Source organism: Perca flavescens, chromosome 21 (assembly GCF_004354835.1).
Source record: "Perca flavescens isolate YP-PL-M2 chromosome 21, PFLA_1.0, whole genome shotgun sequence".
Classification (NCBI taxonomy): Eukaryota; Metazoa; Chordata; class Actinopteri; order Perciformes; family Percidae; genus Perca; species Perca flavescens.
The window spans coordinates 30,069,490-30,094,494 of record NC_041351.1 but is presented as its reverse complement, the minus strand read 5'-3'; the positions used below and the strand labels follow the sequence as shown (position 1 = coordinate 30,094,494).

Below are 25,005 nucleotides of genomic sequence, written 5' to 3'. Positions count from 1 at the left end.
GCCCAACCCGGCAGAACCATGACCAGGCCAGCCCAACCAACTAGTGCCCAACACAGTAAGGCCCAGGCTAGCAGTACTCAGCCCAAGACAGCTCAAACCAGCAGACCCCAGCTCAATAATACCGAACCCGACCAAGCTGAACCATGCCCTCATGCAAGGACCTCCAACACCACAAGTACACATGAGGAAAAGTGCCACTGCTGTGGAGCTTTACATCACCACACAACCTACTCAGACATACTCCAAGGTAATAAACACCAAGTCTGTACCGACATCGGAGAAGTCAGACATCAACCATCTTCCAGAAATTAACCCCATATTTATTTGTGACTATTTCTTTCAGACATAATAACCAAGAATATACAAAATATACATGACGAGATCATTCTCCATAACCTCCTGGAACATCCAGGGGCTTCATTCATCCATGTTTGGAGCCAAAAGTCTTAACTCTGACTTTGTACTCAGTATCAAACACCATGACATTATTGTTCTATTGGAAACTTGGTGTAGAACAGATTTAAGTACTCACTGTCCCTCAGGCTATAAATAAATTATCTTACCATCTTTAAAATACAAAAACATCAAACGTGGCAGAGACTCAGGGGGTGTTATAATCTGGTTTAAGGAATGTCTGACACCATATCTATCGGTCAAAAAGAAAGAACCAACTCGAGTGTGGTTAAAGCTGAGTAAAGGAGTTGTAAGTCATGAAAATGACCTCTACATCTGTGCAGTGTACGCCCCACCTGCAGAATCGCCATACTTTAAAGAAGAGTTCTTCACTGACCTTAACTCAGAATGCAGCCATTTCCAGGCTCAGGGCAATGTGCTGCTATGTGGGGATTTTAATGCTAGAACAGGTTTGGAAAATGAAATAGTCGAAATAAGTGAGAAAGATAACAAATTCATTACATCACCAATCTTAGAAAATCAGATGAAATCTAGACACAACCCTGACTCTTTTATTAATAGAAATGGTAAAGAGCTAGTGCATCTGTGTCGAGGCCTAGGCCTGTACTTTCTGAATGGTAGGATGACAGGGGACTCATTAGGTCGGTTCACATACTGCTCAGCTCTTGGGTCTAGTGTAGTCGACTACGCAATTACGGACATGGACCCCTCCTCCATCAACGCATTCACTGTAAGACCACAGTTACCACTTTCAGACCACTGTCAAATAAATGTATATCTGAAAAGAACACAGGAAATACAAATTATAGACACTAAAAAACTTGTAAAACTCAATCTGTCCTATAAATGGACATCTGACAGTATGTCTGAATTCACCAAAGCAGCTAGCTCAGTTGAAATTACTAATCTCATTAACAACTTTTTAGTAACAACATTCACTCCAAATCAGGCAGATGCAACTATGGCAGTAAATCAAATAAATGAACTATATCACAGGATTGCCCTCAAAGCTAATCTCTTGAGGGGTAATCCTAAACCCCAAAACAAAACCCACAAAGAAAAATGGTTTGACAAAGAGTGTGAACTGATGCGGAAAAACCTCCTAAAAATCTCCAACCAAAAACACTGCCAACCAAACAACCCAGAAATTAGAGAAAACTACTGCAGCAAACTTAAAGAATATAAGCATATGATCCAGAAGAAAAAACAAACACACTATAATGAAAACCTAGAAGAAATTGAAATCTCAATAAGCCAGAATCAGTTTTGGGAAAAATGGAATAACCTAAACCCAAAACCAAACCAAGACACACCTCTGAAAGATGGAGAAACATGGAGGAATTACTTTGAAAATCTTTACAACACAATCCCATCAGATAATCTTACAATTGGCCAACAAAAATCATTACACAAAAGTTACACTCCTTGAAAAAATCATAAAAGACCCATTGACTAAAATCACCCAAGAGGAATTAGAAATCACCCATAAACTAAAACCAAAGAAAGCATGTGGACCTGACAGCATCAGGACTGAAATGCTGAAACACAGCACCCCCGAGCTGGAGAAGGCCCTTCTAAAGCTGTTCAATCTTGTTCTCCAAGCTGGCTGCTTCCCTGAGGTCTGGAACAGAGGGCTTATATCCCCATCTTTAAGAGTGGAGACAAATTCGACCCCAATAACTACCGAGGCATCTGTGTGAACAGTAACCTGGGGAAGGTTTTCTGCTGTATTCTAAACGCCCGTCTACAGGCCTTCCTTACCGAACACAATGTCCTGAGTAAAGGTCAGATTGGCTTCTTACCAAAACACCGTACCACTGACCACATCTCCACCCTACACACCCTAATCAACAAACATGTTATTCAAGCAAACAAAGGTAAAATCTTTGCTTGTTTTGTTGATTTTAGGAAAGCATTTGACTCAATTTGGCATGATGGATTATTTTATAAAACTTTACAAAGCGGTGTAGGGGATAAACTATATGATATAATCAAATGCATGTATATGGACAACAAATGCGCTGTGAAAATTGATAACAGCAGAACAGAATACTTCACTCAGGGCGAGACAGGGCTGTAGCTTGAGTCCTACCCTGTTCAATATCTATATTAATGAGCTAGCGTTGTTACTGGAACAATCTACAGCTCCTGGACTCCCCTTCAACAATACGGAAGTTAAATTCCTGCTCTTTGCAGATGACCTGGTGCTGCTCTCGCCCTCTGAACAAGGCTTACAGCAGCACCTGGATCTGCTAGAGACCTTCTGTCAGAACTGGGCCCTGACAGTTAATTTGGCAAAAACCAAGATTATAATCTTCCAAAAAAAGCCAGATCCCAGGCAACCAGACATCTTTTCACTCTAGGAAACACGGTCCTAGAGCATTCACAATGTTATGATTACCTCGGCCTGAAACTCAGCGCCTCAGGAAGCTTTGACCTTGCAGTGAATGCACTAAAAGAGAAAGCTCGTAGAGCTCTCTATGCCATCAAAAGGAATTTTAGTAAAATACAAATTCCAATTAAGATCTGGTGCAAAATATTTGACAGTGTCATCATGCCGATTGCACTGTATGGATGTGAGATATGGGGTCCACTCAGTAAGCTTGACTACACTAGATGGGATAAACACCCCATAGAATCCCTGCATGCAGAATTTATTAGAAATATTCTCAGGGTCCAAAGGAAAACACCCACGAATGCATGCAGGGCAGAATTAGGCAGATTCCCATTGGCTTTAAATGTACAAAAAAGATCACTAAAATTCTGGCTACATCTGAAAACCAGTCCAGAAAATACCATAAAGTTTCAAGCAATCACAACCCAAGAGGCCAGCCCTAAAACCAGTCCCCTCTGTCAGCTGGTCCTGAAGTTAACTAATACTAATCCACCTCGAACCAGCACTGCTTCCCAAAATCACATCAAAGTCAAACAAATTATGAATCAAAGTAAGAAAAACTATCTGGAACATTGGGATGATCAAACAAAATCACAATCCAAACTAGAATGCTACTTATCACTAAAAAGAGATTATGAATTGGCAGAGTACCTCTCCACCGTCAGAGATACAAAGCAGAGACAGATCCTTACCAAGTACAGGCTCAGTGACCACAGCCTCGCCGTAGAGAAAGTCCGCTACAAACAAACATGGCTTCCAAGAGAGCAGCGGCTCTGTGGTCACTGTACGACTGGTGAGGTTGAGACAGAGATGCACTTTCTCCTATACTGTCCAAAGTTTGAACAGATAAGAAAAGGATATTTTCTACAATTTTCAAACAAAATTGCAAATTTTAGCTCACTTAAAGACTGTGATAAAGTGGCCCAGCTGCTAGGAGAAGGACTGGCTGCTCCGCTGGCTGCCAAATATGTTGCAGCGTGCCATGACATGAGGGACAGGGAGTCGGACACCTCGCCACAATGCCCGACCTAATGTCTGTATTAGCCCAATGTATTAAATGCATAGACTATCTATGTATGTATATATGTGTACATGCGATTGTGTGTGTGTACGGAAAAGAGAAAGAAAGTGAATGTGTACATGCATTTTCTCATGTTACGTGCTACTTTTTTCCTTAATGCTGTCAATGTTCCTTATGTTACAATTGTTACTATAAAAAATGTTATGCTGTTTTTTGTTTTGAATTGAATTGAATTGAATTGAGAGAGGGAAAGAAAGATAGAGAGAGGGGGGGGAGGGAGGGAGGGAGAGAGGGAGGGAGAGAGAGAGAAGGAGAGAGAGAGGAAGAGAGAGGGGAGAGAGGGGAGAGAGAGAGAGAAAGAGGAGAGAGAGAGAGGGAAAGAGAGAGAGGGATAGAGAGAGAAAGAGAGAGAGAGAGGATAGAGAGGGAGAGAGAGAGGCAAAGGGAAAGAGAGTCAGAGAGAGAGAGGGAAAGAGAGAAGAGAGAGAATAGAAGAGAGAAGGGAGGTAGAGACAGGGAGGGCCTGGAGGGATGGAGAGTGTAAAAAAGAGAGAGAGAGGGATAGAGAGAGAGAAAGAGAGAGAGCCGGATAGAGAGGGAGAGAGAGGCAGGTGGAGAAAGAGAGATAGAGAGGGGGAGCGAGAGAAGACAGACAGACAGACCAGAACAAGAGAATAGAAGAGAGAAGACAGACTAAAGTTCATATTCCTGCCTGAAGTATCTGGGTGTGTATCTGTTGTCATGGTAACGACTGGCCAGTGAATGTTTGTAGTAGTTGAAGTAGTGAGAGCAATTTATAAAGAAGGAACTAAGATAATTTTTTTGAAGCTTCACACTCTGGATGATGACATCATCACTCTAAGCAGCGCAATACACACTCTGTTTAATCAATAACATTTTCTGAAATAATCACTAAAGTTAAACAGCTTTTTCTCAAAAACTGTAAAAGATATCACACTGAAAGGTAGTAGCCGGATAGCTGAATATGTTGTGAACATTTTAAAGTTTGTTTGGCGTGAATAGCTGAATTGCTAAAGCTAAACTGGATGAATAGCTTAAAACCGTAAAAATAAGTTGAAGTAGTGAGAGTAGTTGAAAAAGTCAAATAACACACACTGATTGATGTGCCACAGTGGGATTTGAACCTGGGCCCCCCCCCACACCCTAGCCATGTGCCATAACCACTGCCCTATCTTCAGAACAGAAAAACAATGTTCCTTCAGTACTTATAAAGCCTCTCTTTGATCATTACTCCCCACACCTGATTAGTGAGAGACAGTGTGGGAGAACTCTTCAAACAAGCTTTAATAAATCCACAACAGTACATGCTATCAATATAAGATAAGGAGACAGACAGACAGACAGACAGACAGACAGACAGAAGTGGAACGCAAATGATATAGACTGATGATCATAGTAAGTCTAGTTAGTTGACTCCTACAGCAAGCCTGGAGTAATCAGTAGACTGTCTGTGAAAGGGTTGTCATAGTTACTAAGCCTTGGCCATGTTTATAAACATCTCTTTGATCTGATAACGATCGCACCTGCTCTTAATATGTCTCCTTTAGTACACCAGGCACTTCAGACACTGAGAGCAAGCTCTCAAACAAAGGCTCACACTGCGAAAACGATAATGGCTATCGGTCAAATGACATCATCCTGAGACCCACAAGGACTTTGTGAACGTATCGGTGTAAAATTTATATGGATAAACATAAAACTGTGGGCATATCAGCGATTTAATAAAGTGGTTCGTTCTGCTCTTCGCTGGAAAATATGGACCTCTTTTATCATTGGAGCGGATTGAGGCAATTTTGTTATTCTCATCATTTGGAAGCTCGCTGAGCCAAAAGTATGAGACGTATCACATAACTGAGCATATTTTTTGAAACTAGACAAAAATACCTACGCTTTGATGTATAAATTGTGTATGACAGGTAGATATTGTGGGCATGAGAGCAGTTTACAGACAAGGAACTAAGATAATTTTTTCGAAGCTTCACCCTCAAGCTGTGATGTCATCCACTCTAAGCAGCGCAATACACACTCTGTTTAATCGATAAAATTTCCTGAAATAATCACTAAAATTAAACAGCTTTTTCACAAAAACTGTAAAATATATCAACCTGAAAAGCAGACCCCGGATAGCTGAATATTTTGTGAATATTTTAAAGTTTGAATCACGTCTGTAGGTGGAAGAATGTAGGAGGAGATACATTTTAAAGCAGAAGAAGATTTTAAGGAGTTGAAGCCTGCTCTCATTGACTTTAATGTTAAAAAAAAGTTTTAAAACGCTTAAAATTTTAAAAAGTATAAACAGTAGAAAAAAAGTTGAAGAAGTCCCATCATTAGCTGAAAGAGCTGAACATTTGAAAAGTTGAATGGTTTAAATAGGTGAAAGTATGCAGAAGTTACAGAGAGCCAAAAACGTAATGGAACTAGAAAATGCATTTCCTGCAGAAAATGCGTGGGAATGCTGAATAGCTGAATTGCTAAAGCTAAACTGGATGAATAGCTCAAATCCGTAAGAAGAAGTTGAAGTAGTGAGAATAGTTGAAAAAGTGGAAATTGTTAAAAAGTTCAAAGTTGACGCTTAAACTGATTTGTTGGCTATAAAAGTTGAAAAATGACAAAATATGTAGAACATTGTGAGGTCTTTAGCTGAAGCTGAAGAATAGTTGAAAAAGTGGAAATTGGTTCAATAAATATGAATTTCATTGAAAAGTTGAAGAACACCACTATTAAAATATAATATATAATAATAAAATAATTTCTTGAAATACATTTGTAGAAAAGCGGTAAGCTAAACTGTAATACTGTCAAAAGTGGAAGTTTCAATAAATTGACTAAAAAGACTTATTATCAGCCATATCCATTGCATAGAACAAACAAGAGAGAAAGAGAGGGATAGAGAGGAAAGGAGAGAGAGAGAGAGGGGGAAAGAAAGATAGAGAGATAGAGAGAGAGGGGGGGAGGGAGAGAGGGAGGGAGAAGGAGGGATGGAGAGAGAAGGAGAGAGAGGGGAAGAGAGAGAAGGGGAGAGAGAGGGGGATGAGAGAGAGAGAGAGGGAAAGACAAAGAGAGAGAAAGAGAAGGAGAAAGAGGGAGAGACAAAGAGAGAGAAAGAGGATAGAGAGGGAGAGGCAAACGGAAAGAAAGAGAGAGAGAGGGAAAGAGAGTGATAGAGAGAGAGAAAGGAAGAGAGGGGGAGGTACAGACAGGGAGGGAGAAGGAGGGATGGATAGAGTGAAAGAAAAAGAGAGAGAGAGAGGGATGGAGAGAGAAAGAGAGAGAGACGGATAGAGAGGGAGAGAGAGGCAGGTGGAAAAAGAGAGATAGAGAGGGGGAGCGAGAGAAGACAGACAGACAGACCAGAACAAGAGAATAGAAGAGAGAAGGCAGACTAAAATTCATATTCCTGGCTGTAGTATCTGGGTGTGTATCCGTTGTCATGGTAACGACTGGCCAGTGAATGTTTGTAGTAGTTGAAGTAGTGAGAGTAGTAGAAAAAGTGGAAATTGTTTTAAGAAGTATGAATTTCATTAAAAAGCTAAAAGTTGACGCTAAACTGAACTGTTGGCTTCAAAAGTTGAAAAATGACAAAATATGTAGAACATTGTGAGGTCTGAGAGGGAGAGACAAAGAGAGAGAAAGAGAAGGAAAGAGAGAGAGAGAGAGAGAGAGAGATGGAGAAAGAGAGAGAGAGAGAGAGAGAGAGAGAGGGAAAGAAAGAGATGGAGATAGAAAGGAAGAGAGTGGGGGAAGAGAGGGAAGGAGAAGGAGGGATGAAGAGAGAAGGAGAGAGAGAGAAAAAGAGAGAGAGACAGGGAGAGAGAAAGAGAGAGATGGAGGGAGGGAGAGAGAGAGACAGAGAGGGAGGGAAGGAGATAGAGAGGGAGTGAGGGAGACAGAAAATAAAAAGAAGGAGTGAGGGAGGGATACAGACAGAGGGAGGAAAGAAGACAGAGGGAGGAAGGGAGACAGAGGGAGGAAGACAGAAGTAGGGTAGGAGACAGCGAGAGACGGAGAATGAGGGAGGAGGAGGGAGACAAAAACAAAAAAACAGAGGAGGGACGGAGAGAGAAAAGGAGGGAGGGAGGGAGACAGACAGATTAGGAGACAGACAGAAGTGGAAGGCCACAGATCTAGACTACTGTTCATATTACTGCCTGTAGTATCTGGGTGTGTCTGTGAAAGTGTTGTCATGGTAACGAATGGCCATGTTTACAAACATGCTTTGATGTCTGTAATCAAGTTAACGAGCCTGTCACCTGCTGAATCTGTCAGCTGTGCTGTGCTTCAGCTATTCAGAGTCCCTGAGAGTGAGCTCTCAAACAGAGGCTCAGGCTGCCAAAACTATAACAGATATCACTCAAATGATGTTATCCTGAGCACCACAAGGCCTTTGTGAACGTATCGGTATAAAATTTATGTTGATAAACTTAAAAATGTGGGCATATCAGCAATCTAAAAAAGTGGTTCGCTGTGCGTTTCGCTGGTAATTGAGGTGAATTTTTAATATGGGAGCCAATGCAGAAAGATTTCAAACTCTGGTCATTTGGAAGCTTGCTGAGCTAAAGGTATAAGATGTGTCAAAAAACCCTAACCCTTTCCTGAAACTAGACAAAAATACCTACGTTTTGATGTATGAACTGTGTATGACAAGTAGATATTGTGGGCGTGAGAGCAGGTTTTAGAGAAGAGACAAAGATTATTTTTTTGAAGCTTCACCCTCTGAGCGATGACATCACCACTCTAAGCAGCGCAATACACACTCTGTTTAATTGATAAACTTTCCTGAAATAATCACTAACCTTAAACAGCTTTTTCACAAAAACTGTAAAATATATCAACCTGAAAGGTAGACCCCGGATAGCTGAATATTTTGTGAACATTTTAAAGTTTGTTTGGCGTCTGTAGGTGAAAGTATGAAGGAGCTGAAAATTTTGGGAGCGGAAGAAGATTTTAAGGAGTTGAAGCCTGCTCTCATTCACTTCAATGTTAAAAAAAAGTTCAAAAATGCTTAAAATTTTAAAAAGTATAAATAGTAGAAAAAAAGTTGAAGAAGTCCCATCATTAGCTGAAAGAGCTGAACATTTGAAAAGTTGAATGGTTTAAATAGCTGAAAGTATGCAGAAGTTACGCAGAGCCAAAAAACGTACGGAATAAGGTTAAAATTAAAAAAAACTAGAAAATGCATTTCCTGCGAAAAATGCGTGGGAATGCTGAATAGCTGAATTGCTAAAGCTAAACTGGTTGAATAGCTCAAATCCGTAAGAAGAAGTTGAAGTAGTGAGAATAGTTGAAAAAGTGGAAATCGTTAAAAAGTTCAAAGTTGACGCTAAACTGAATTGTTGGCTATAAAAGTTGAAAAATGACAAAATATGTAGAACATTGTGAGGTCTTTAGCTGAAGCTGAAGAATAGTTGAAAAACTGGAAATTGGTTCAATAAATATGAATTTCATTGAAAAGTTGAAGAAAACCACTAATAAAATATAATATATAATAATAAAATAATTTCTTGAAATACATTTGTAGAAAAGCGGTAAGCTAAACTGTAAAACTGTCAAAAGTGGAAGTTTCAATAAATTGACTAAAAAGACTTATTATCAGCCATATCCATTGCATAGAACAAACAAGAGAGAAAGAGAGGGATAGAGAGGAAATGAGAGAGAGAGAGGGAAAGAAAGATAGAGAGAAAGAGAGAGAGAGAGAGGGAAAGAAAGATAGAGAGATAGAGAGAGAGGGGGGGGAGGGAGGGAGAGAGGGAGGGAGAAGGAGGGATGGAGAGAGAAGGAGAGAGAGGAAGAGAGAGAGGGGGGGAGAGAGAGAGAGAGAGAGAGAGAGAGAGAGGGAAAGAGAGAGGGATAGAGAGAGAGAGAGAGGATAGAGAGGGAGAGAGAGAGGCAAAGGGAAAGAGAGTCAGAGAGAGAGAAGGAAAGAGAGTGATAGAGAGAGGAAGGAAGAGAGGGGGAGGTAGAGACAGGGAGGGAGAAGGAGGGATGGAGAGAGAAGGAGAGAGAGGAAGAGAGAGAGGAGGAGAGAGAGAGGGGGGAGAGAGAGAGAAAGAGGAGAGAGAGAGGGATAGAGAGAGAGAAAGAGAGAGAGAGAGGATAGAGAGGGAGAGAGAGGCAAAGGGAAAGAGAGTCAGAGAGAGAGAGGGAAAGAGAGTGATAGAGAGAGAGAAAGGAAGAGAGGGGGAGGTAGAGACAGGGAGGGAGAAGGAGGGATGGAGAGAGTGAAAGAAAGAGAGAGAGAGAGAGAGAGACAGAGGGATAGAGAGAGAGAAAGAGAGAGAGACGGATAGAGAGGGAGAGAGAGGCAGGTGGAAAAAGAGAGATAGAGAGGGGGAGCGAGAGAAGACAGACTGACAGACCAGAACAAGAGAATAGAAGAGAGAAGACAGACTAAAGTTCATATTCCTGCCTGTGGTATCTGGGTGTGTATCTGTTGTCATGGTAACGACTGGCCAGTGAATGTTTGTAGTAGTTGAAGTAGTGAGAGTAGTAGAAAAAGTGGAAATCGTTTTAAGAAGTATGAATTTCATTAAAAAGCTAAAAGTTGACGCTAAACTTAACTGTTGGCTTCAAAAGTTGAAAAATGACAAAATATGTAGAACATTGTGAGGTCTGAGAGGGAGAGACAAAGAGAGAGAAAGAGAAGGAAAGAGAGAGGGAGAGAGAGACAGAGATGGAGAGAGAGAGAGAGAGAGAGAGAGAGAGAGAGAGAGAGGGAAAGAACGAGATGGAGAGAGAAAGGAAGAGAGTGGGGAAGAGAGGGAAGGAGAAGGAGGGATGAAGAGAGAAGGAGAGAGAGAGAAAAGAGAGAGAGAGAGGGAGAGAGAAAGAGAGAGGCAGAGGTAAAGAAAAAGAGACAGAGAGAGAGAGAGAGGGAAAGAGAGAGATGGAGGGAGGGAGAGAGACAGAGAGTGAGGGAAGGAGATAGTGAGGGAGACAGAAAAAAAAAGGAGTGAGGGAAGGATACAGACAGCGGGAAGAAAGAAGACAGAGGGAGGAAGGGAGACAGAGGGAGGAAGACAGAAGTAGGGTAGGAGACAGCGAGAGACGGAGAATGAGGGAGGAGGAGGGAGACAAAAACAAAAAAACAGAGGAGGGACGGAGAGAGAAAAGGAGGGAGGGAGGGAGACACAGACAGATTAGGAGACAGACAGAAGTGGAAGGCAACAGATCTAGACTACTGTTCATATTACTGCCTGTAGTACCTGGGTGTGTCTGTGAAAGTGTTGTCATGGTAACGAATGGCCATGTTTACAAGCATGCTTTGATGTCTGTAATCAAGTTAACGAGCCTGTCACCTGCTGAATCTGTCAGCTGTGCTGTGCTTCAGCTATTCAGAGTCCCTGAGAGTGAGCTCTCAAACAGAGGCTCAGGCTGCCAAAACTATAACAGATATCACTCAAATGATGTTATCCTGAGCACCACAAGGCCTTTGTGAACGTATCGGTATAAAATTTATGTTGATAAACTTAAAAATGTGGGCATATCAGCAATCTAAAAAAGTGGTTCGCTGTGCGTTTCGCTGGGAATTGAGCAGAATTTTTAATATGGGAGCCAATGCAGAAAGATTTCAAACTCTCGTCATTTGGAAGCTTGCTGAGCCAAAGGTATAAGATGTGTCAAAAAACCCTAACCCTTTCCTGAAACTAGACAAAAATACCTACGTTTTGATGTATGAACTGTGTATGACAAGTAGATATTGTGGGCGTGAGAGCAGGTTTTAGAGAAGAGACAAAGATTATTTTTTTGAAGCTTCACCCTCTGAGCGATGACATCACCACTCTAAGCAGCGCAATACACACTCTGTTTAATCGATAGAATTTCCTGAAATATTCACTAAACTTAAACAGCTTTTTCTCAAAAACTGTAAAAGGTATCACATTGAAAGGTAATAGCCAGATAGCTGAATATTTTGTGAACATTTTAAAGTTTGTTTGGCGTCTGTAGGTGAAAGTATGAAGGAGCTGAAAATTTTTGGAGCGGAATAAGATTTTAAGGAGTTGAAGGCTGCTCTCATTCACTTCAATGTTAAAAAAAAGTGATAAAATGGTTAAAATTTTAAAAAGTATAAATAGTAGAAAAAAAGTTGAAGAAGTCCCATCATTAGCTGAAAGAGGTGAACATTTGAAAAGTTGAATGGTTTAAATCGGTGAAAGTATGCAGAAGTTACAGAGAGCCAAAAAACGTACGGAATAAAATTAAAAAAAATTAAAATTAAAAATAAAGAACAGGATAACAATAGGTGACCCGGTTGTTCACTTCTGGCCACACCCGTTCAACCCTGTGGTTCTGCAAAAATGGAGAAAGAAAGTATAAACTGGAAATAAGATATCAAAGATCTTTTGATGTTGATGGGTCACATCCATCAAAGCAAATAAATGTAACTGATAAGTTACCAAATACTAAACATGAACTTATGTTGACAGTTTCAGATAGATTCATGGTGATTCTGGTTCATACTTTAATTTAAAAGGTGATATTGACTAACATACATTGAACTTATCAAAAGCAGGTGTTTGCTTTAGTGTCTGTCATGAAAAATGATGATTAACAGACCAAGCTACTTTAAAGTATTACTGCTAGACATGACATGGAGTCAGGCATACATCATATTTTTCATAATTTTAAGAGACATGAGTGTAATTAATAATTTAGGTCAATACTTATCAGTATACACATGTAATTGCAATTATATGAAGGTTAGAAATATTGTTTGATTGTTGAAGTACCCTTGTTGACTTTGTCTGCAAATACTTCTGTCTTTATTAAACCTGCACTCTTGAAGTTTCTCTTGCATATAGAGTTACAGGTAGAACTCTCCTCCATGGTCCACTCTGAGCCGATCCCAAAGGCCAGAACAGCATTCCTGCTTAAACAATGACAAGGGGGGGAAAAAGTTCCTCATTGTATTACAAGTAAGTATTTTATTATCTCTCTGTAATTAAATACAGTGCCGCTTGTATGTGTGTATATATATATATATATATATATATATATCCAATATTTATTCGGATAAAGCATGACATGATAAAAGAAAAACAGTTGTTATGATGTATATATATATATATATATATATATATATATATACACACACACACACACACACATATATGTGTGTATACATAAATAGGTATTTTCTACTTAAAATAATGACTGAACACTAAATATAATATTCTGTTTTGCATTAGTGTTAGTAGATGTTCCTTACAATAAAAGTTTACTACATGTCCTTTTAAAGACTTTTCTGGTTGTTTTCCAGCATCAACCCAGACAAACTGACAAATCACCATGGCTGAATCAGAGGTGGTGCACCAGTTTAGATTGACTGGGTTGACGTTGACGAACCCAATTAACATTGAAAGTCTGTTGAAGGGCATGTTATGAAATGTTAATCTATGAATTTACTAAAATGTCAGCAAATTGAAGGTGTTTAATAAAAAAAATCAAAATCCGTCCTAACACAAGCAAATGACTGACGCAACTCTCATACATTTTTTGGATATCATAGGCACCAGTAGCTCACAGATGCATACTGTATTAATGAAAGCATCATTGTATTTGTAAAATAACAACAACATAAAATTATTATATTACATTCATTTAATCATGTTCTTTTTAAAGAACATATATTTTTGATGAATACATAACAGAAATGTATTTTATTCTTAAATAAGTGGAAAAAAAAGTTTTTTAAAAGAGTCATGTCAGATCCTAATATAGTATGTTAATTCAAATTGAATTAATTTAATGGCACTTACTCACCTGTACACTTCGTCATAAATAACAAGGTTATTTTTTATTGGCATGATTGAGTGGCCAACCAGTTTGCCACTATAATCATCAATGGTCATAACATAAGTCACTCCATACATGGCCATGTGGATGGTATGATAATGCTTTTCAAAAAGGTTCTATGATTAGCAAGAGTTTTGGATGACACAAATAATTGCTTGTGATCACACATTGTAATGTTTCATTGGATGAAAGTTAGAGAGGGAGGCTCAGCAGGTAAGGAGGGAGGGATGTGGATTAACCTATTCATTGGTATTTTTGTGCAAACTTACTTGGCACCGTTCCTCGTGGTATGGAGGTTGAACACTATGAAGAGCAGCCGCCACTCTGTGTTCAGAGGCATGTATGCCTTTGCTGACTGGTAGCCAGGCATCATCTTGCGACCATACGTGGGCCCTGTCCAATACAATCAGAACACATCTCACGAGCTGTTGAAAAACAATACAATTGCAGAAGCTGATGCACACAAATATGTGATAGTATCATTATGATAGATAGGCCATGGTAGACTAGCTTTGTCATGTGACTTCTTGAATCTGAAGGCAAACATCCATCCTCAGCAGGATGTACTTGAGTTGGTCTACACCTGACACTTCAGAGCTATGTGGTCAAGTCACAGTTTGGATTTTTGAGTCAATTTGCACAAAACCAAGATAGGAGATTAAGCCCGACGAGGCTAGCAGCCAGGATTTATTAATCTTGGTGCCTTTTCTGTTCACTTAGCAGTGTGTTTTACCTTATTACTATTAGCCTGCAATAAAATACATGTGCATATTGCTGTTCAGTTAAGCACTGTTATTATTTAAAGTTGTGACCATATTTATATATATATATATATATATACCAGATAGGTCAGTCACTCACACACTAATGTGAAAGAGACGTTACATTTAGCGTATATCGTCACAGGTAACAAGCTAACCATCGCAAAGTGTTGTGCTAATGCTGGGAACAGCCACATTGTATCTTTATAGTTAGTAGTTGCTGAGCCTCAGACATCCATGGCGCACGGGAGGCGGGACGCACAGATCCATCTCCCCAGGAACAAACGCCGTGTTGGGGGGCAAACTGATGTGATGTGTAATTGATCCCGTGGATGATTTGTAGGCTATTAAGTGTACAAGGTGAACTTTACATTTAGCATATATCATCACAGGAAACAAACTAACCATCGCAAAGTGTTAATGCTGGGAACAGGCACATTGTATCTTTATAGTTGTATCCATATGATGTAACAGACTTAGGTTAATATTTCACCAGGTCCGAGGGCTGAATCAAATCGAGATGTGGTTCAAGCACCATCTCTACCTGTCTCTCTCTACTACACGTGGTGGTTCACCCAGGGCGTGGCGTAACCACTGCACTCCGGTTATGCTGACCCGTGCGAATTCCCCAAATGTGGGAATCTCGACTGCATAATTTGTGGTAGTGGGGGACTGCGTTCGCGCTCTCCCCTGATCGTGATGTTGAAAAAAAAACAATACAGGACTTTTGGCTCAGAATGTGCTGCAACGTGCAGTGTTCAAACTTTGGAGTCAGTCAGTAGTGGGGATCATGTCAAGCTCTCCTCTGATCGTGATGTTGAAAAAAAAAACAATACAGGACTTTTGGCTTGGAATGTGCTGCAACATGAAGTGTTCAAATTTTGGAGTCAGTGGCGCTTTTTCAGGCCTTTCGGTTCCTTTTGCATTTAGTCCAGGAAGTTGCAGCTTTGCTGTCTGGCAGTGTCTGGTGTAAGCTGTGAACATAAATGTAGAAAAATGCCTGCGATTCAGATGGCAGTCAGAAGTGGGTGTGGCCTTTTGGGTGGGACCAAATGAGTTGCGTGTTCTCCGCTCCAAGGTTGTTCTCTCTTTGTGGCAAAAATGTCCTCTGAACATTTTGCCAATGCTAGCATGCTTAGGTTTAAGGCTTTTGTGAAGCAGGTTTGCTTTCTCACATGCAGAAACAGCTTGCCAAGCTGAGATAATGCTAAAAGCACTGAACTCTGGGATTATGCATTGTAGAAACCGTCATACAGAGTTTTGTGTCTGGGAATGAAGGCCCTTTCTCTGGCTCATCCAACTCATACTTACCTGGCAGGGGAGATACCATGATCAAGAAGGTGGTTCACCCAGGGCGAGGCTTAACCATTGCACTCCGTTATGTTGACCCGCGCGAATTCCCCAAATGTGGGAATCTCGACTGCATAATTTGTGGTAGTGGGGGACTGCGTTCGCGCTTTCCCCTGATCGTGATGTTGAAAAAAAAACAATACAGGACTTTTTGCTTGGAATGTGCTGCAACGTGCAGTCTTCAAACTTTGGAGTCAGTGGCGCTATGCGTTTTGAGGCCTTTCGGTTCCTTTTGCATTTCGTCCAGGAAGTTGCAGCTTTGCTGTACGGCAGTGTCTGGTGTAAGCTGTGAACATAAATGTAGAAAAATGCCTGCGATTCAGATGGCAGTCAGAAGTGGGTGTGGCCTTTTGGGTGGGACCAAATGAGTTGCGTGTTCTCCGCTCCAAGGTTGTTCTCTCTTTGTGGCAAAAAATGTCCTCTGAACATTTTGCCAATGCTAGCATGCTTAGGTTTAAGGCTTTTGTGAAGCAGGTTTGCTTTCTCACATGCAGAAACAGCTTGCCAAGCTGAGATAATGCTAAAAGCACTGAACTCTGGGATTATGCATTGTAGAAACCGTCATACAGAGTTTTGTGTCTGGGAATGAAGCCACTTTCTCTAGCTCATCCAACTCATACTTACCTGGCAGGGGAGATACCATGATCAAGAAGGTGGTTCACCCAGGGCGAGGCTTAACCATTGCACTCCGGTTATGCTGACCCGTGCGAATTCCCCAAATGTGGGAATCTCGACTGCATAATTTGTGGTAGTGGGGGACTGCGTTCGCGCTCTCCCCTGATCGTGATGTTGAAAAAAAAACAATACAGGACTTTTGGCTCAGAATGTGCTGCAACGTGCAGTGTTCAAACTTTGGAGTCAGTCAGTAGTGGGGGACTGCGTTCGCGCTCTCCTCTGATCGTGATGTTGAAAAAAAAAAACAATACAGGACTTTTGGCTTGGAATGTGCTGCAACATGAAGTGTTCAAATTTTGGAGTCAGTGGCGCTACACGTCTTCAGGCCTTTCGGTTCCTTTTGCATTTAGTCCAGGAAGTTGCAGCTTTGCTGTCACGGGCAGTGTCTGGTGTAAGCTGTGAACATAAATGTAGAAAAATGCCTGCGATTCAGATGGCAGTCAGAAGTGGGTGTGGCCTTTTGGGTGGGACCAAATGAGTTGCGTGTTCTCCGCTCCAAGGTTGTTCTCTCTTTGTGGCAAAAAATGTCCTCTGAACATTTTGCCAATGCTAGCATGCTTAGGTTTAAGGCTTTTGTGAAGCAGGTTTGCTTTCTCACATGCAGAAACAGCTTGCCAAGCTGAGATAATGCTAAAAGCACTGAACTCTGGGATTATGCATTGTAGAAACCGTCATACAGAGTTTTGTGTCTGGGAATGAAGGCCCTTTCTCTGGCTCATCCAACTCATACTTACCTGGCAGGGGAGATACCATGATCAAGAAGGTGGTTCACCCAGGGCGAGGCTTAACCATTGCACTCCGGTTATGCTGACCCGTGCGAATTCCCCAAATGTGGGAATCTCGACTGCATAATTTGTGGTAGTGGGGGACTGCGTTCGCGCTTTCCCCTGATCGTGATGTTGAAAAAAAAACAATACAGGACTTTTTGCTTGGAATGTGCTGCAACGTGCAGTCTTCAAACTTTGGAGTCAGTGGCGCTATGTTCGTTTTTGAGGCCTTTCGGTTCCTTTTTGCATTTAGTCCAGGAAGTTGCAGCTTTGCTGTCTGGCAGTGTCTGGTGTAAGCTGTGAACATAAATGTAGAAAAATGCCTGCGATTCAGATGGCAGTCAGAAGTGGGTGTGGCCTTTTGGGTGGGACCAAATGAGTTGGCGTGTTCTCCGCTCCAAGGTTGTTCTCTCTTTGTGGCAAAAAATGTCCTCTGAACATTTTGCCAATGCTAGCATGCTTAGGTTTAAGGCTTTTGTGAAGCAGGTTTGCTTTCTCACATGCAGAAACAGCTTGCCAAGCTGAGATAATGCTAAAAGCACTGAACTCTGGGATTATGCATTGTAGAAACCGTCATACAGAGTTTTGTGTCTGGGAATGAAGCCCCTTTCTCTGGCTCATCCAACTCATACTTACCTGGCAGGGGAGATACCATGATCAAGAAGGTGGTTCACCCAGGGCGAGGCTTAACCATTGCACTCCGGTTATGCTGACCCGTGCGAATTCCCCAAATGTGGGAATCTCGACTGCATAATTTGTGGTAGTGGGGACTGCGTTCGGATCGTGATGTTGAAAAAAAAAAAAACAATACAGGACTTTTGGCTCAGAATGTGCTGCAACGTGCAGTGTTCAAACTTTGGAGTCAGTCAGTAGTGGGGGACTGCGTTCGCGCTCTCCTCTGATCGTGATGTTGAAAAAAAAAACAATACAGGACTTTTGGCTTGGAATGTGCTGCAACATGAAGTGTTCAAATTTTGGAGTCAGTGGCGCTACACGTCTTCAGGCCTTTCGGTTCCTTTTGCATTTAGTCCAGGAAGTTGCAGCTTTGCTGTACGGCAGTGTCTGGTGTAAGCTGTGAACATAAATGTAGAAAAATGCCTGCGATTCAGATGGCAGTCAGAAGTGGGTGTGGCCTTTTGGGTGGGACCAAATGAGTTGCGTGTTCTCCGCTCCAAGGTTGTTCTCTCTTTGTGGCAAAAAATGTCCTCTGAACATTTTGCCAATGCTAGCATGCTTAGGTTTAAGGCTTTTGTGAAGCAGGTTTGCTTTCTCACATGCAGAAACAGCTTGCCAAGCTGAGATAATGCTAAAAGCACTGAACTCTGGGATTATGCATTGTAGAAACCGTCATACAGAGTTTTGTGTCTGGGAATGAAGCCCTTTCTCTGGCTCATCCAACTCATACTTACCTGGCAGGGGAGATACCATGATCAAGAAGGTGGTTCACCCAGGGCGAGGCTTAACCATTGCACTCGGTTATGTTGACCCCAAATGTGGGAATTCCCCAAAATGTGGGAATCTCGACTGCATAATTTTGGCTCAGTAGTGGGGGTGTTCTTTGCGTCAGTAGTGGGGGACTGCGTTCTTCCTCTGATCGTGATGTTGAAAAAAAAAACAATACAGGACTTTTGGCTTGGAATGTGCTGCAACATGAAGTGTTCAAATTTTGAGTCAGTGGCGCTACGCGTTTCAGGCCTTTTGGTTCCTTTTGCATTTAGTCCAGGAAGTTGCAGCTTTGCTGTCTGGCAGTGTCTGGTGTAAGCTGTGAACATAAATGTAGAAAAATGCCTGCGATTCAGATGGCAGTCAGAAGTGGGTGTGGCCTTTTGGGGGGACCAAATGAGTTGCGTGTTCTCCGCTCCAAGGTTGTTCTCTCTTTGTGGCAAAAATGTCCTCTGAACATTTTGCCAATGCTAGCATGCTTAGGTTTAAGGCTTTTGTGAAGCAGGTTTGCTTTCTCACATGCAGAAACAGCTTGCCAAGCTGAGATAATGCTAAAAGCACTGAACTCTGGGATTATGCATTGTAGAAACCGTCATACAGAGTTTTGTGTCTGGGAATGAAGGCCCTTTCTCTGGCTCATCCAACTCATACTTACCTGGCAGGGGAGATACCATGATCAAGAAGGTGGTTCACCCAGGGCGAGGCTTAGCCATTGCACTCCGGTTATGCTGACCCGTGCGAATTCCCCAAATGTGGGAATCTCGACTGCATAATTTGTGGTAGTGGGGGACTGCGTTCGCGCTCTCCCCTGATCGTGATGTTGAAAAAAAAACAATACAGGACTTTTGGCTCAGAATGTGCTGCAACGTGCAGTGTTCAAACTTTGGAGTCAGTCAGTAGTGGGGGACTGCGTTCGCTCTCCCTCTGATCGTGATGTTGAAAAAAAAAACAATACAGGACTTTTGGCTTGGAATGTGCTGCAACATGAAGTGTTCAAATTTTGGAGTCAGTGGCGCTACACGTCTTCAGGCCTTTCGGTTCCTTTTGCATTTAGTCCAGGAAGTTGCAGCTTTGCTGTACGGCAGTGTCTGGTGTAAGCTGTGAACATAAATGTAGAAAAATGCCTGCGATTCAGATGGCAGTCAGAAGTGGGTGTGGCCTTTTGGGTGGGACCAAATGAGTTGCGTGTTCTCCGCTCCAAGGTTGTTCTCTCTTTGTGGCAAAAATGTCCTCTGAACATTTTGCCAATGCTAGCATGCTTAGGTTTAAGGCTTTTGTGAAGCAGGTTTGCTTTCTCACATGCAGAAACAGCTTGCCAAGCTGAGATAATGCTAAAAGCACTGAACTCTGGGATTATGCATTGTAGAAACCGTCATACAGAGTTTTGTGTCTGGGAATGAAGCCACTTTCTCTAGCTCATCCAACTCATACTTACCTGGCAGGGGAGATACCATGATCAAGAAGGTGGTTCACCCAGGGCGAGGCTTAACCATTGCACTCCGGTTATGCTGACCCGTGCGAATTCCCCAAATGTGGGAATCTCGACTGCATAATTTGTGGTAGTGGGGGACTGCGTTCGCGCTCTCCTCTGATCGTGATGTTGAAAAAAAAAAACAATACAGGACTTTTGGCTTGGAATGTGCTGCAACATGAAGTGTTCAAATTTTGAGTCAGTGGCGCTATGTGCTGCGTCTTCAGGCCTTTTGGTTCCTTTTGCATTTAGTCCAGGAAGTTGCAGCTTTGCTGTACGGCAGTGTCTGGTGTAAGCTGTGAACATAAATGTAGAAAAATGCCTGCGATTCAGATGGCAGTCAGAAGTGGGTGTGGCCTTTTGGGTGGGACCAAATGAGTTGCGTGTTCTCCGCTCCAAGGTTGTTCTCTCTTTGTGGCAAAAAATGTCCTCTGAACATTTTGCCAATGCTAGCATGCTTAGGTTTAAGGCTTTTGTGAAGCAGGTTTGCTTTCTCACATGCAGAAACAGCTTGCCAAGCTGAGATAATGCTAAAAGCACTGAACTCTGGGATTATGCATTGTAGAAACCGTCATACAGAGTTTTGTGTCTGGGAATGAAGGCCCTTTCTCTGGCTCATCCAACTCATACTTACCTGGCAGGGGAGATACCATGATCAAGAAGGTGGTTCACCCAGGGCGAGGCTTAACCATTGCACTCCGGTTATGCTGACCCGTGCGAATTCCCCAAATGTGGGAATCTCGACTGCATAATTTGTGGTAGTGGGGGACTGCGTTCGCGCTTTCCCCTGATCGTGATGTTGAAAAAAAAACAATACAGGACTTTTTGCTTGGAATGTGCTGCAACGTGCAGTCTTCAAACTTTGGAGTCAGTGGCGCTATGCGTTTTGAGGCCTTTCGGTTCCTTTTGCATTTCGTCCAGGAAGTTGCAGCTTTGCTGTACGGCAGTGTCTGGTGTAAGCTGTGAACATAAATGTAGAAAAATGCCTGCGATTCAGATGGCAGTCAGAAGTGGGTGTGGCCTTTTGGGTGGGACCAAATGAGTTGCGTGTTCTCCGCTCCAAGGTTGTTCTCTCTTTGTGGCAAAAAATGTCCTCTGAACATTTTGCCAATGCTAGCATGCTTAGGTTTAAGGCTTTTGTGAAGCAGGTTTGCTTTCTCACATGCAGAAACAGCTTGCCAAGCTGAGATAATGCTAAAAGCACTGAACTCTGGGATTATGCATTGTAGAAACCGTCATACAGAGTTTTGTGTCTGGGAATGAAGCCCCTTTCTCTGGCTCATCCAACTCATACTTACCTGGCAGGGGAGATACCATGATCAAGAAGGTGGTTCACCCAGGGCGAGGCTTAACCATTGCACTCCGGTTATGCTGACCCGTGCGAATTCCCCAAATGTGGGAATCTCGACTGCATAATTTGTGGTAGTGGGGGACTGCGTTCGCGCTCTCCCTGATCGTGATGTTGAAAAAAAAACAATACAGGACTTTTGGCTCAGAATGTGCTGCAACGTGCAGTGTTCAAACTTTGGAGTCAGTCAGTAGTGGGGACTGCGTTCAAGCGCTCTCCTCTGATCGTGATGTTGAAAAAAAAAAAAAAAACAATACAGGACTTTTGGCTTGGAATGTGCTGCAACATGAAGTGTTCAAATTTTGGAGTCAGTGGCGCTACACGTCTTCAGGCCTTTTGGTTCCTTTTGCATTTAGTCCAGGAAGTTGCAGCTTTGCTGTACGGCAGTGTCTGGTGTAAGCTGTGAACATAAATGTAGAAAAATGCCTGCGATTCAGATGGCAGTCAGAAGTGGGTGTGGCCTTTTGGGTGGGACCAAATGAGTTGCGTGTTCTCCGCTCCAAGGTTGTTCTCTCTTTGTGGCAAAAAATGTCCTCTGAACATTTTGCCAATGCTAGCATGCTTAGGTTTAAGGCTTTTGTGAAGCAGGTTTGCTTTCTCACATGCAGAAACAGCTTGCCAAGCTGAGATAATGCTAAAAGCACTGAACTCTGGGATTATGCATTGTAGAAACCGTCATACAGAGTTTTGTGTCTGGGAATGAAGCCCCTTTCTCTGGCTCATCCAACTCATACTTACCTGGCAGGGGAGATACCATGATCAAGAAGGTGGTTCACCCAGGGCGAGGCTTAACCATTGCACTCCGGTTATGCTGACCCGTGCGAATTCCCCAAATGTGGGAATCTCGACTGCATAATTTGTGGTAGTGGGGGACTGCGTTCGCGCTTTCCCCTGATCGTGATGTTGAAAAAAAAACAATACAGGACTTTTTGCTTGGAATGTGCTGCAACGTGCAGTCTTCAAACTTTGGAGTCAGTGGCGCTATGCGTTTTGAGGCCTTTCGGTTCCTTTTGCATTTCGTCCAGGAAGTTGCAGCTTTGCTGTACGGCAGTGTCTGGTGTAAGCTGTGAACATAAATGTAGAAAAATGCCTGCGATTCAGATGGCAGTCAGAAGTGGGTGTGGCCTTTTGGGTGGGACCAAATGAGTTGCGTGTTCTCCGCTCCAAGGTTGTTCTCTCTTTGTGGCAAAAAATGTCCTCTGAACATTTTGCCAATGCTAGCATGCTTAGGTTTAAGGCTTTTGTGAAGCAGGTTTGCTTTCTCACATGCAGAAACAGCTTGCCAAGCTGAGATAATGCTAAAAGCACTGAACTCTGGGATTATGCATTGTAGAAACCGTCATACAGAGTTTTGTGTCTGGGAATGAAGCCCCTTTCTCTGGCTCATCCAACTCATACTTACCTGGCAGGGGAGATACCATGATCAAGAAGGTGGTTCACCCAGGGCGAGGCTTAACCATTGCACTCCGGTTATGCTGACCCGTGCGAATTCCCCAAATGTGGGAATCTCGACTGCATAATTTGTGGTAGTGGGGGACTGCGTTCGCGCTCTCCCCTGATCGTGATGTTGAAAAAAAACCAATACAGGACTTTTGGCTCAGAATGTGCTGCAACGTGCAGTGTTCAAACTTTGGAGTCAGTCAGTAGTGGGGGACTGCGTTCGCGCTCTCCTCTGATCGTGATGTTGAAAAAAAAAACAATACAGGACTTTTGGCTTGGAATGTGCTGCAACATGAAGTGTTCAAATTTTGGAGTCAGTGGCGCTACACGTCTTCAGGCCTTTTGGTTCCTTTTGCATTTAGTCCAGGAAGTTGCAGCTTTGCTGTACGGCAGTGTCTGGTGTAAGCTGTGAACATAAATGTAGAAAAATGCCTGCGATTCAGATGGCAGTCAGAAGTGGGTGTGGCCTTTTGGGTGGGACCAAATGAGTTGCGTGTTCTCCGCTCCAAGGTTGTTCTCTCTTTGTGGCAAAAAATGTCCTCTGAACATTTTGCCAATGCTAGCATGCTTAGGTTTAAGGCTTTTGTGAAGCAGGTTTGCTTTCTCACATGCAGAAACAGCTTGCCAAGCTGAGATAATGCTAAAAGCACTGAACTCTGGGATTATGCATTGTAGAAACCGTCATACAGAGTTTTGTGTCTGGGAATGAAGGCCCTTTCTCTGGCTCATCCAACTCATACTTACCTGGCAGGGGAGATACCATGATCAAGAAGGTGGTTCACCCAGGGCGAGGCTTAACCATTGCACTCCGGTTATGCTGACCCGTGCGAATTCCCCAAATGTGGGAATCTCGACTGCATAATTTGTGGTAGTGGGGGACTGCGTTCGCGCTTTCCCCTGATCGTGATGTTGAAAAAAAAACAATACAGGACTTTTTGCTTGGAATGTGCTGCAACGTGCAGTCTTCAAACTTTGGAGTCAGTGGCGCTACGCGTCTTCAGGCCTTTTGGTTCCTTTTGCATTTAGTCCAGGAAGTTGCAGCTTTGCTGTACGGCAGTGTCTGGTGTAAGCTGTGAACATAAATGTAGAAAAATGCCTGCGATTCAGATGGCAGTCAGAAGTGGGTGTGGCCTTTTGGGTGGGACCAAATGAGTTGCGTGTTCTCCGCTCCAAGGTTGTTCTCTCTTTGTGGCAAAAAATGTCCTCTGAACATTTTGCCAATGCTAGCATGCTTAGGTTTAAGGCTTTTGTGAAGCAGGTTTGCTTTCTCACATGCAGAAACAGCTTGCCAAGCTGAGATAATGCTAAAAGCACTGAACTCTGGGATTATGCATTGTAGAAACCGTCATACAGAGTTTTGTGTCTGGGAATGAAGCCCCTTTCTCTGGCTCATCCAACTCATACTTACCTGGCAGGGGAGATACCATGATCAAGAAGGTGGTTCACCCAGGGCGAGGCTTAGCCATTGCACTCCGGTTATGCTGACCGCGCGAATTCCCCAAATGTGGGAATCTCGACTGCATAATTTGTGGTAGTGGGGGACTGCGTTCGCGCTCTCCCCTGATCGTGATGTTGAAAAAAAAACAATACAGGACTTTTGGCTCAGAATGTGCTGCAAACGTGCAGTGTTCAAACTTTGGAGTCAGTCAGTAGTGGGGACTGCGTTCGTGATCGTGATGTTGAAAAAAAAAACAATACAGGACTTTTGGCTTGGAATGTGCTGCAACATGAAGTGTTCAAATTTTGAGTCAGTGGCGCTACATCGTCTTCAGGCCTTTCGGTTCCTTTTGCATTTAGTCCAGGAAGTTGCAGCTTTGCTGTCACGGCAGTGTCTGGTGTAAGCTGTGAACATAAATGTAGAAAAATGCCTGCGATTCAGATGGCAGTCAGAAGTGGGTGTGGCCTTTTGGGTGGGACCAAATGAGTTGCGTGTTCTCCGCTCCAAGGTTGTTCTCTCTTTGTGGCAAAAATGTCCTCTGAACATTTTGCCAATGCTAGCATGCTTAGGTTTAAGGCTTTTGTGAAGCAGGTTTGCTTTCTCACATGCAGAAACAGCTTGCCAAGCTGAGATAATGCTAAAAGCACTGAACTCTGGGATTATGCATTG

General features: G+C 42.6%; 12 non-coding genes and 2 pseudogenes across 12 annotated transcripts; all 14 read left to right on the top strand.

Annotated features, from left to right (window-relative positions):
• Nucleotides 1–14,958: 14,958 nt before the first annotated feature.
• LOC114548739 (uncharacterized) lies at nt 14,959–15,097 on the top strand (annotated as a pseudogene).
• A 610-nt stretch (nt 15,098–15,707) lies between these two features.
• On the top strand, nt 15,708–15,870 carry LOC114548736 (U1 spliceosomal RNA). Its single transcript, XR_003691408.1, has one exon. It is a non-coding gene; the product is annotated as a U1 spliceosomal RNA (small nuclear RNA).
• Nucleotides 15,871–16,370: 500 nt separating this feature from the next.
• On the top strand, nt 16,371–16,534 carry LOC114548732 (U1 spliceosomal RNA). The gene has a single exon (XR_003691404.1). It is a non-coding gene; the product is annotated as a U1 spliceosomal RNA (small nuclear RNA).
• A 621-nt stretch (nt 16,535–17,155) lies between these two features.
• On the top strand, nt 17,156–17,319 carry LOC114548746 (U1 spliceosomal RNA). Its single transcript, XR_003691415.1, has one exon. It is a non-coding gene; the product is annotated as a U1 spliceosomal RNA (small nuclear RNA).
• Nucleotides 17,320–17,824: 505 nt separating this feature from the next.
• Nucleotides 17,825–17,982, top strand: LOC114548737 (U1 spliceosomal RNA). The gene has a single exon (XR_003691409.1). It is a non-coding gene; the product is annotated as a U1 spliceosomal RNA (small nuclear RNA).
• A 615-nt stretch (nt 17,983–18,597) lies between these two features.
• On the top strand, nt 18,598–18,790 carry LOC114548738 (uncharacterized; annotated as a pseudogene).
• A 496-nt stretch (nt 18,791–19,286) lies between these two features.
• LOC114548747 (U1 spliceosomal RNA) lies at nt 19,287–19,450 on the top strand. Its single transcript, XR_003691416.1, has one exon. It is a non-coding gene; the product is annotated as a U1 spliceosomal RNA (small nuclear RNA).
• Nucleotides 19,451–20,066: 616 nt separating this feature from the next.
• Nucleotides 20,067–20,230, top strand: LOC114548733 (U1 spliceosomal RNA). The gene has a single exon (XR_003691405.1). It is a non-coding gene; the product is annotated as a U1 spliceosomal RNA (small nuclear RNA).
• Nucleotides 20,231–20,736: 506 nt separating this feature from the next.
• Nucleotides 20,737–20,900, top strand: LOC114548745 (U1 spliceosomal RNA). Its single transcript, XR_003691414.1, has one exon. It is a non-coding gene; the product is annotated as a U1 spliceosomal RNA (small nuclear RNA).
• Nucleotides 20,901–21,400: 500 nt separating this feature from the next.
• Nucleotides 21,401–21,564, top strand: LOC114548734 (U1 spliceosomal RNA). Its single transcript, XR_003691406.1, has one exon. It is a non-coding gene; the product is annotated as a U1 spliceosomal RNA (small nuclear RNA).
• Nucleotides 21,565–22,188: 624 nt separating this feature from the next.
• On the top strand, nt 22,189–22,352 carry LOC114548741 (U1 spliceosomal RNA). Its single transcript, XR_003691410.1, has one exon. It is a non-coding gene; the product is annotated as a U1 spliceosomal RNA (small nuclear RNA).
• Nucleotides 22,353–22,852: 500 nt separating this feature from the next.
• Nucleotides 22,853–23,016, top strand: LOC114548731 (U1 spliceosomal RNA). The gene has a single exon (XR_003691403.1). It is a non-coding gene; the product is annotated as a U1 spliceosomal RNA (small nuclear RNA).
• A 618-nt stretch (nt 23,017–23,634) lies between these two features.
• LOC114548730 (U1 spliceosomal RNA) lies at nt 23,635–23,798 on the top strand. Its single transcript, XR_003691402.1, has one exon. It is a non-coding gene; the product is annotated as a U1 spliceosomal RNA (small nuclear RNA).
• A 500-nt stretch (nt 23,799–24,298) lies between these two features.
• LOC114548735 (U1 spliceosomal RNA) lies at nt 24,299–24,461 on the top strand. The gene has a single exon (XR_003691407.1). It is a non-coding gene; the product is annotated as a U1 spliceosomal RNA (small nuclear RNA).
• The last annotated feature ends 544 nt before the right edge of the window (nt 24,462–25,005 follow it).